The sequence below is a fragment of the Eucalyptus grandis genome, chromosome 6 (assembly GCF_016545825.1).
Source record: "Eucalyptus grandis isolate ANBG69807.140 chromosome 6, ASM1654582v1, whole genome shotgun sequence".
Taxonomy (NCBI): Eukaryota; Viridiplantae; Streptophyta; class Magnoliopsida; order Myrtales; family Myrtaceae; genus Eucalyptus; species Eucalyptus grandis.
In genome coordinates this window covers 23,906,338-23,915,766 of record NC_052617.1, presented here as the reverse complement: position 1 = coordinate 23,915,766, position 9,429 = coordinate 23,906,338, and the positions used below count along the sequence as shown (strand labels likewise).

Below are 9,429 nucleotides of genomic sequence, written 5' to 3'. Positions count from 1 at the left end.
TATAGAAAACCAGAGAAAATATCGTAAATATTTTTAAGAGGGATTTTGGAAAAGATATGAAAAACTAACCCATGTTCCGTGTAAAAGAAAAAATAATATCAGAAAACTTACTTTCGGATTAGCATAGTTTGATGGGAACGTCGGGCTATTTCCAATTAAGGAACGGAAGATTATTGTGTAAACTGCTTTGGGTCAATGCCATGTGCTCATATCCAAGGCTGAACCTAAAGCTTCATGGGATTTAAAAGGAATTTTATGGATTATCAGAAGGTAATAATAATCAGTCTTGTTGTGATGAGTCTAGGGCATTTGTGGGGAAAGAGAGTCGCTACTCCATTTTGGGTTTTTTTTTTTTTTGGGGGGTTGTTTGCAGAGGGAAGAAGCACCCAGAGAAATTCGTTCTCTACTAACAAGCTTATGACTTCCAAAAATCTATCCCAGCATATAAAAAAGCAGGAATGTTTTATTCCTGAAAAAGTGGGGGAAGAAGCAGTGGGCGTCAACAATTAGGAACAGGGAAACACGTCGTTAAAACCACTTGTTCGTTACGGCCTCCATTGGTCGTCCCAATTTCTTTTGTCCATATTTTAATTCCCATCCAGAAATGCAAATTCCTCTTCAGTTCGGCTCGTCTTAAAAAACCCACAGGGAACTCGATTCAGTCCCGCGACAGAGAATGAGAGGAACTCGTTTTTTGGTTCCGGATGCGATGGTTCAACCGACGGTCCCTGCATCGGAATTCAATTACGTCACTTTGAAGCCATGATGATCTCCAAAGCCCGGACACACTATCCTTATGTCCATGCAAATATGGCAAAATCCTAAATTGATATATATTTGATAAATTTATTTCAAATTAATTTTTCGATCACTAAAAATTAAATTAGAACACCGGCGATAAATTTTACCCAAACTAATTTTTTGCCTACTAAAAACCCCAAATTAGAACATTTACGACGGATTTACCCTCTATTAGTTCCACTAATTAGATTAATACCACCAAAAACCATGAACCCATACACCTTTAGCAAACAGGGAGTAAAACCTCAAACGGGTACACCTATTAACTACCACATGTCATCCAATTAGCAATTTGATAGTAAAATTTAACGAAAACTAACATAGAGTAAATTTGTCACAGGTATAATTAATTTATGGTAAATTTGTCATATGTGCACCAATTTGAGATTTTTCGTGGTATTAATCTATATAAAAAAAAACAAAGAGTTATCACCTGATCTTTGTTTGGTTAATATTTTTTTTTTTTTTCTATCTTGCCTACTGACTTCCGATGTAAGTGCTCAGGGCGAGGCATCAGTTTGCCGCTTCGACCCGAGGAGCTCACGAAGATGAACTACACCGACAATGTCAATTCGTTCGCCCTCCATGGAAGAGAACTGTAGATAAAGAAATCCATACGCTCAGTGGAAGCCATTTCTGAAAGGATCAAAACTCTGAAGAGACGTAGAATTGATGCCTCAGATCGTTTAATCGGTGCAAGGGTGCAAATTCACAACAAAAAAGGCTCTTCTGCATATTACATTCCAAGCCATCTTGTGCAGATGACAGAGAGATGCGATTGACTGATTAATCTTTATCGCCGCTGAGCCTACATACATAATCGCACAGTGATTACAAAAACGTAGTTATCATTTGTAACTATAAGTCTATGACAGCCATACACAGATCACGTAACGAAAGTGTTGTCCTTAATTTAGGGGCCATTTTCTTGCAGTACAGCTTCCAATAGCTCTTTGGTCTTTTGTGCATATTAAGAAGACATCGGCCCTTCCATCATGTGGAAATGTAGTCTTGTACCTTTACAGGGTTTCAAAGTCGTCACCAAGGCAAGATTTAATCCCAAAGCCTTGGCATCGGAAGGATTTTACTTCTTGCAAAAATGCACAGGACGAGTCTTTGACTGACTGTATAGTACAGTTGTGATTAATGAATTATTGTCTCATCTGATTTATGGATATGTGACTGTCTCTGCAGCTTCTGATAATCTCTTACTCGTCTTAGATAAAGCGATAATCTCATCTTGAGGCCACCATCGTTGAGTTTGTTGATGCTTGTGAGAGGGTTTGTTTTTTGACAATTACATAAAGTTCAAAACTCTTCTGTTCAAATATCAGAAGCACTTAAAAAATATTGGAAACAACCCTCTCAAAAACACTGCTGAAAAAATTAACAATCAGCAACCGGCAAAGACGACCCTAAAAGCCTAAAAGCCTGTCCTTATCAATATTCTTTTTATATGAAGATGTTAATATCACAAAACCACATGCAATGCATGTGATGCAAATACTAATAAAAAGAATCAGGTAAATTACCGAAACCCTCTACAATTCTCCGGTATTTTAACGTTTAAGAAGCAAGTCCATGAGAAATCGTTTTATAATCAATGGAAAAATCTATATCTAAAATCAGCAATATGGCTTTCTATATTGAAAATTAGAAATGATTTTTGGAATAGAACTTCACTATTGCAAGGTTGTTTCGAATGCTTTGGAGCTGATGCCCAGCTGACAAACCCACGACCCTGTGCTTGGACCTAAGTCATGGGAACCTGACCAGAGACGACGGTGGCTCAGCCGCCTCGCAACCTAAGACCAAGGACCGCCAATAAGCCAAGCTCAAGACAGCGGCACCAAATCCGAAATAATAATAAATAAAAAACAATCGATGATGCAAATTGCATTGACAAAGACTCTGTGTTGGGGGATTCTATAGTCCAAAGTGAGTTACACTGTGGAGACACTATGCTGGAGTTTGTTTATCATGGACTAAGCAAGAGAAGCTATTCTGCTAAGTAGGGGTGTAAATGGTTTGGTTCAGTTTAGATTTTTTGGAAAACCAAACCGAACCGAACCAATAAGAAAATTCATTCAATTCGTTCAGTTCGGTTCGGTTTTTTGGTTTTTACTTTTGTTTTTGTTTTTGTTTTGTTTTTTGTTGATGTTATATATTGTAAGATTAATTTTCCAATTAAATTGTCTTTTTCCTAGCAAGATAAAAACTTCATTTGTTTTCATAAGAATTTAATTTTTAATTAGGTGAAAAAATAAATTCAATATACCGCTATTATTTTTCCAAATGAAATAATTTTGTGAATGTTACCACGTGAAAATAAATGAAATGTAATATTAAATTCCGTAGCAATTCAATGGCCTTAATATTAGCATTTTCCTTAATTTTTTTATCACTTTAAAAGATACCAAAATCCTTATATTTTGTATGAAATCTAAGGTAACATATTAGGTGTATAATCCATATAATATATAATGAAGGCTTGAGGACACAATCCATGGTTGCATACTTTGTATTATGAATTCACTTAATAGGCTTGGAGAAGAATTGGCCTTGCATATCTCTGTGGATATAATTAGAAATATTAACGGTACTAATGAATGAATTTTATATTATCTTAATTTTTCAAGAAGTCATTTTCTAAGAAAATAATCATATTTTTCATTGTTCGGCTAAAACATGAAAATGAACTAGAAAATATTTTCTTTGCTCGGTAAGGAAAATCTTTTGCTACATGCACTCCTTTCAATAAATTTTTTATTTATTAAAAATCATTTTTTCATTTTTTCTTTTTCTTTCTTTTTTTCCTTTTCTTTCTTGTTCCTTTTTCTTTTTTTTTTTTTTTTTCTTCATTGGCTGGTCACCCGCCACGGCTGGCCACTGGCCAATGAAGAAGAAGAATAAAAAGAAAGAAAAAGAAAAAGAAAATTAAAAATTAAAAATGATTTTTAAAAAATAAAAGGAAAAAAATTATATTTTATTGGTTTAGTTCGATTAACCCCGAATTGATAAAAATCAAACCGTTAAAAAAAAATTTTGATTTTTAATTTTATCCGAACAAACCGGAAAAACCGAACTTTTCGGTTTGGCTCGGTCAGTTTTTGACATCTCTATAGTGCTAAGTGACAATGTAGATAATGGGACAAGCCAGGCAGGCCACATTTATTCATCGAATTAATTAGTGTTACGTGAGAATCTTGTTTAGGTTAAGTTTTTTATTGACGCACGGATTTGAGCCACCACACTGGATCTAGTAATTTTCACACGAGCATTACAGATCTAACTGCGTGGATAACTCGAATCAACTTTGTAACTTTGTGGGTAGAGTTTGTCATTCAAGCTTTCTCGTAGCTCTTGCCTTTCTATAAAGCGGCATCTTTTGCTATAGTGACAAAACGGCAAAAAAGAGAAAACGATACAACGCCAAAAATTAGGAAACTGCCTTCGTGCTTTATTTGGGAAAGAAGGTCTATGGGAAAATGCAATTCAAAAATGTAATTTCCCATTAAATTGTTCGAATAGATACGGAACAGCGCAATCATTCTGTAATTATTCATCCAGCAAATCCTAAACCGTACTTACCTTAAATAAGAATCATCCCTTAAAAAACTTTAAAATCCCTTATTAATCAAGCCGGGAGATACGACCCCTGGACTTGTTTTTATGTTAGAAAGCACAAATCAGACACTGGAACTAGAAGTGGCTGCTTCGATGTCAAATAATAAAAGAGCAGTCGATTCAGTTTGTTTATTTCACTGATTGAAGTCCGAAGAGAATCACATCCTGTCTCGTCAGGTACACTTTGAGTCTCTTCATCGTCCTGTTGATCGACCCACAAGTTCTTGTTGATCCTAGTCAGTTGCTCGGCCACTTCCCTCATTGTTGGCCTTTTGACGCCGTTAAAGTTTAAGCACCTTCTACCAAGCGAACCAACTGCCTCGATCTCCTGCAATTCACCTTCGTTGGATGCCTCGAACTTTATCATATGGATGAGTGTCTGGTTCTCCATGGGGGAGATGAAAAATTGGACGGCGTTGATTTTTTCCCCATATTTTGCTCATTGGGTTGGCATCTCTCCGGTGAGGAGCTCCACAAGGACAACCCCAAAACTATAAACGTCGCTCTTCGTGGTTAATTCACCAGTGGTGAGATACTTAGGGTCAAGGTAACCTATTGTGCCTTGTACTCTATCAGCTATATGAGTCTTTCCAGGTGATATCAAAAGACGAGGCCCCGAAATTAGATACTTTTGCTGAGTGCTTCTCGTCTAAAAGTATATTCAGAGACTTGACATCACTGTGAATGACTGGCGAGTCAGCTAGGGAATGCAAGTACTCAAGGGCCAAGGTAGCTTCCGAGGCAATCCTGAGGCAATTCTTCCACGAGCGCAAAACGGTCGATCTCTTGTCATGAATGTGGTGATAGAGAGTCCCATTAGGAATGAATTCATAGACCAACAATGGCACATTTGTCTCCAAACATATGCCCAGGAGCTTGACCAAGTTCTTGTGATTCACCTGTGAAATGATGCTGATTTCGTGTAGAAATTTATCGTGAGTACTTAGAGACAAGTCCTTGTTCATGTCTTTTGACTTATTGACAAGGACATCTTTAGGCTTCTTGACTGCAAATAAAACATCACCGTCAATTATTCCTTTGTAGATTGAAGCAAAACCACCCTCACTCACTGAGCTTGTTGCTAGTATCATAGTGATTGGTGGCTTTAACCGACTGTGCCTCAGTGAAGATTTTCACTCTTTGGTGCTTCAAGATCTCTCCTCCATTTTGCCTAACATATCTCTCTTTGGCTCTCCTCTTGCATATGAAGAAGACTAGCCCACTAACAACTACGCTTAATGTTATCGATACAACGACTACCACACAAAATAGAGTAATAAATGAATTAGTTTCTCCCAAAAAATTTGACTTAGGTTATACGATGAATTCGAGCCTTTTAAATTTAAGAACTAAATTTTAATGTTAACTTGACCCCCTTGAATACTTGGACCTCAGAGTTCTTGACCCTTCGACTCTTAGATCGGAGGTTTGTCGGTAATTTTTTTAGTTAGACTCAATTGAGTTCGTTGATGTACTTTTGGTCATGTTGGTAAACTTGCAAGTTTTAGATGAAGGTTGGACTTTTTAGCCTTTTGGCCAAAAGGGGTTGGTGTGTTTTTGACGTGAAGAATAAAAAAGCAGTGTGGTGTGTGCAGTGAATATACGACCAGAAGAAAGAAAAACACGGTGCGACCGGGAGTGTCTCTTGGTGAACGCCAAAAAAGAAAAGGAAAAAACCCAGATGAGGGGCACTTCTATGGTACTTGGAATGGATTCTCGGATTACAACGGATCGTGATTTACTGACTGTGCAATCATTGGGCGAGACTGACCTTTTTTTTATCCGATGGTCATCGAGTGGTGACCAATGATCTCTCCGTGGAAAAGTAGGATCAAATACAATTTCAGAACATCTCAACATAAACCAGATCAATAGCAAGTGGACTCGCGATCAGCAAGAATAGAATAGTTCATTAAGCGACCATCACAAGGGAATAGAATTACCTGCAGCGGTTGTGGCAAGACTCGAAATTTGGCAACCGACTTTGCCATCACCCGTCATGCCGAATGGGCAGTCGCATGTGTAGTTCCTGGGCGTATTCTTGCAATTTCCATGCAATGGGTATCGTCGTGGATCCTTGCATTCATCAATGTCTATATGAAGCAGAATCAATGGTGAACTGTATATGCACATGCTTGTATTTTTGGCTTCTTAATATGTGTGGAAGCATCTAACTCGACTCAATGAAAAACTGGTGCGAGGAAATTGGACCGCAGAAAATTTGGCCCAGTCCAATCATATAAACTTTGGCTTGCAAAGAGAACAGAACGATACCTTGACATCCTGGGGATAGTGGGGAGGCATAGGGAATCCCCGTGGACCCCGCATCACAGAAGCAACGGTAACCCTGCCCGCTTCTGAAGTCAAAGCAGAAACTATTGGCACCACAAGCATGAGGGGTGTGCATGGTCCATGCAGGCACCGCCCGCTAAGGATCGGTTCCAAAAAATTAGAACCGGGATCCACCAGTTAGTTGCATGGATCCACCCGAGAACCGGACTGCCAGACTAGTCCGGTTTCCGAGTGAGTCCATAAAACTTATTTTACTAATAATAATATCATTTTCTAAATCCCACCGTGAGTACTCTTCATATCAAGTAATCTACTAAAAATAAAAAGCTACAATAACTAGAAATCAAAACATAATGTTGAAAGTGAAAGATGGTAAAACTAATTATAAGTCAAAAGCCACAAGTTGCTGCTATCGAGGGCGATGACAATTTTTCGAAGGGCCATATAGGGAAAGGGATGGACGGATGGACGGACCTACTGCTATCGAGGGTTTCCCCGTGAACCCTAGCTCAAGGGGGTTCCTGGGTTTCTCGAAAGCTCCGATCTCAACGCTAAACAACTTTAGTTTTCAACCGAAATTGCTGGTTCTTCGCTTAACCTATTCTTCTTCTCCTCCTCCTGCTTCTTCGCGTGCTTGTTTTTGGCCCACTAACTACTAGGCGTATTGTCAAGGTGTGCGCTTCGGACTTTTCAGCTTCAGGATCAAGACCTCTCCATTTGGTTTGACAAGCATGATATTAGATTACCCACTTTAATTATGTTTTTGTAATTATTTGATTTGGGTTAATTATTTAATTTGGGTTTGTTAATTAGTAATTTCAATTTTTTTTAATATTAACTATTAAAATATTATTATAATATAATCGGTTCAGTCGGTCCGGGTGGGCGGGTGGGTGGATCCGCCCATGGGCGGGAACTAGACCGGTTCTCTCAAGAATCACCAGTGCAGGCGATTCTTCACCGGTTTCGGGCAGTCCGGGCGGATCCTAGTTCTTTTACGCACCTTTAACAAGCATAGCTCGATCGGTTCAATTGCGCTGCCTTGCAGGTCAAATCCCGTTCAACTACCCAATCCAAGATAACGTTTTGAGTATTTTTTAACGAGCATATCATCTGGGATAGGAAGTCTGTAATCGGAGACGTTAAACAAGCCTGGCCCATTAAGAACGCTGACCCACAAGAGCTGAAGTCCTGAACTGAGGTGTAATTCGTTGAGCTGCTCATGAATATATGATGGCTCCAGAGACTCCTGGGGATCGATGTTTCACAGCATCTGTAGCCGGAGCAATAGCTTTCGGCTATGAAGTTAATGTCCTCGCGGCAATAGGAGAAGCATCCACTCCCGGAAGTCCTAGTGGCATCCAAGATAACAGCGGAGGTGTCGCAACCGAAGACAGTGAGCTTGTTCTGGGTGCCTGAGAAGTGAGAATGTATATTGCCCGTCTTCACCCAATGTGATCGAAGTGTCAAGACAGAGTCGTCAAGCAGATGGCCATTCTCGTCATAGCAGTCGAAAGCTCTGTACTGGCCAATGGTCATTGTCCCGTTCTCCACGGATATGTCCAACACCGGAATGTTGTCACCGAGAGACAGGTCCCTGGAAGTGTGGTTGCGGCTGAGGACGAGGTAGGAGTTCCACGCGCAACTTTCGTCGAGTCCAGATGGGAAAGGCACGCTCATGTTGCCGCACGTTCGGTCGCTGATGTCCTTCACGGTAAAAGTGGCCAAAGCCAAGGCCATTGGAATTGAAAGAAAGCACAACACAGCCGCTCTCATCTTTATGTTTTTTCCATCCTGTGCCTTCCTCTGGTTCTCGTCTTACCGGTTTTTATAATCCTTACTTTCGTTGATGCCGATGCCTTGGCGGCAGCGAAGTCGGTCAGCACATTGGAAGACCGGGTCATCGCTACTGACCCATGGGAAAGCGATTCCCGGCTTTTCCGGCAAACCATGTTTTTGATTCATGAACAAGTTATAAATATTACCTCATACAAACTTTTATATTCATCTGAACCCGATACAAACTTACTTAAATATAAATGTGAGCAATTAACATATTCGTTTTCATTTTCACTCAAATTGCAAACATTCTAAAGCCATGATTGTTTCAGAAGTTAGGAAATTTTTCAATTCTCGACGATGTAGTAATTTTATTTGACATGAGAAGAATCAGTTTTTTCAAATCTAAAAGTTTCATTATTAGTTATTTAATAAATACTCTTGGGGAACTCCTTAACAACATAAAATCTCTTGCTCAAATTCTAAACAAAAACAGAAACAACCATAAGAGACATTCTAAATAGAAACTTAAATTGCTTTGCTTCTAGGGATCTCGTGAGAGTAATTGTCAACATAATGTTCCAATAAACTCGTCGGTCACTTAAATTCCAAATGAGTGATCTAAACAAAACTCTAGTGTGCTATGCTGCCTATGAGTAAAGAGATCCAAGGAGCGACTTCTCACATTATTGCCACTTTATCTTGTATTGTGACTTCTCTTAACTTCCACATTTTCTAAACTTATCCCTTTTGTTTTTGGGAAAATGACATAAGTGATCCTTAAACTTTAGCCCAATGTGCAATTTGATTTTTGAACTTTCCTGAATTTTTAATTAGTTCAATATGGTCTTAGGAGTTTTGGTACATATTTAATTTTGTCCCTTAATAAAAAAAAAATGTCATTGATCTCGAATTAATGGAAAGGCAATA

General features: G+C 38.8%; 1 pseudogene; it reads right to left on the bottom strand.

Moving 5' to 3' along the window:
• Positions 1–1,301: 1,301 nt before the first annotated feature.
• LOC120294386 lies at positions 1,302–8,460 on the bottom strand (annotated as a pseudogene).
• Positions 8,461–9,429: the final 969 nt, after the last annotated feature.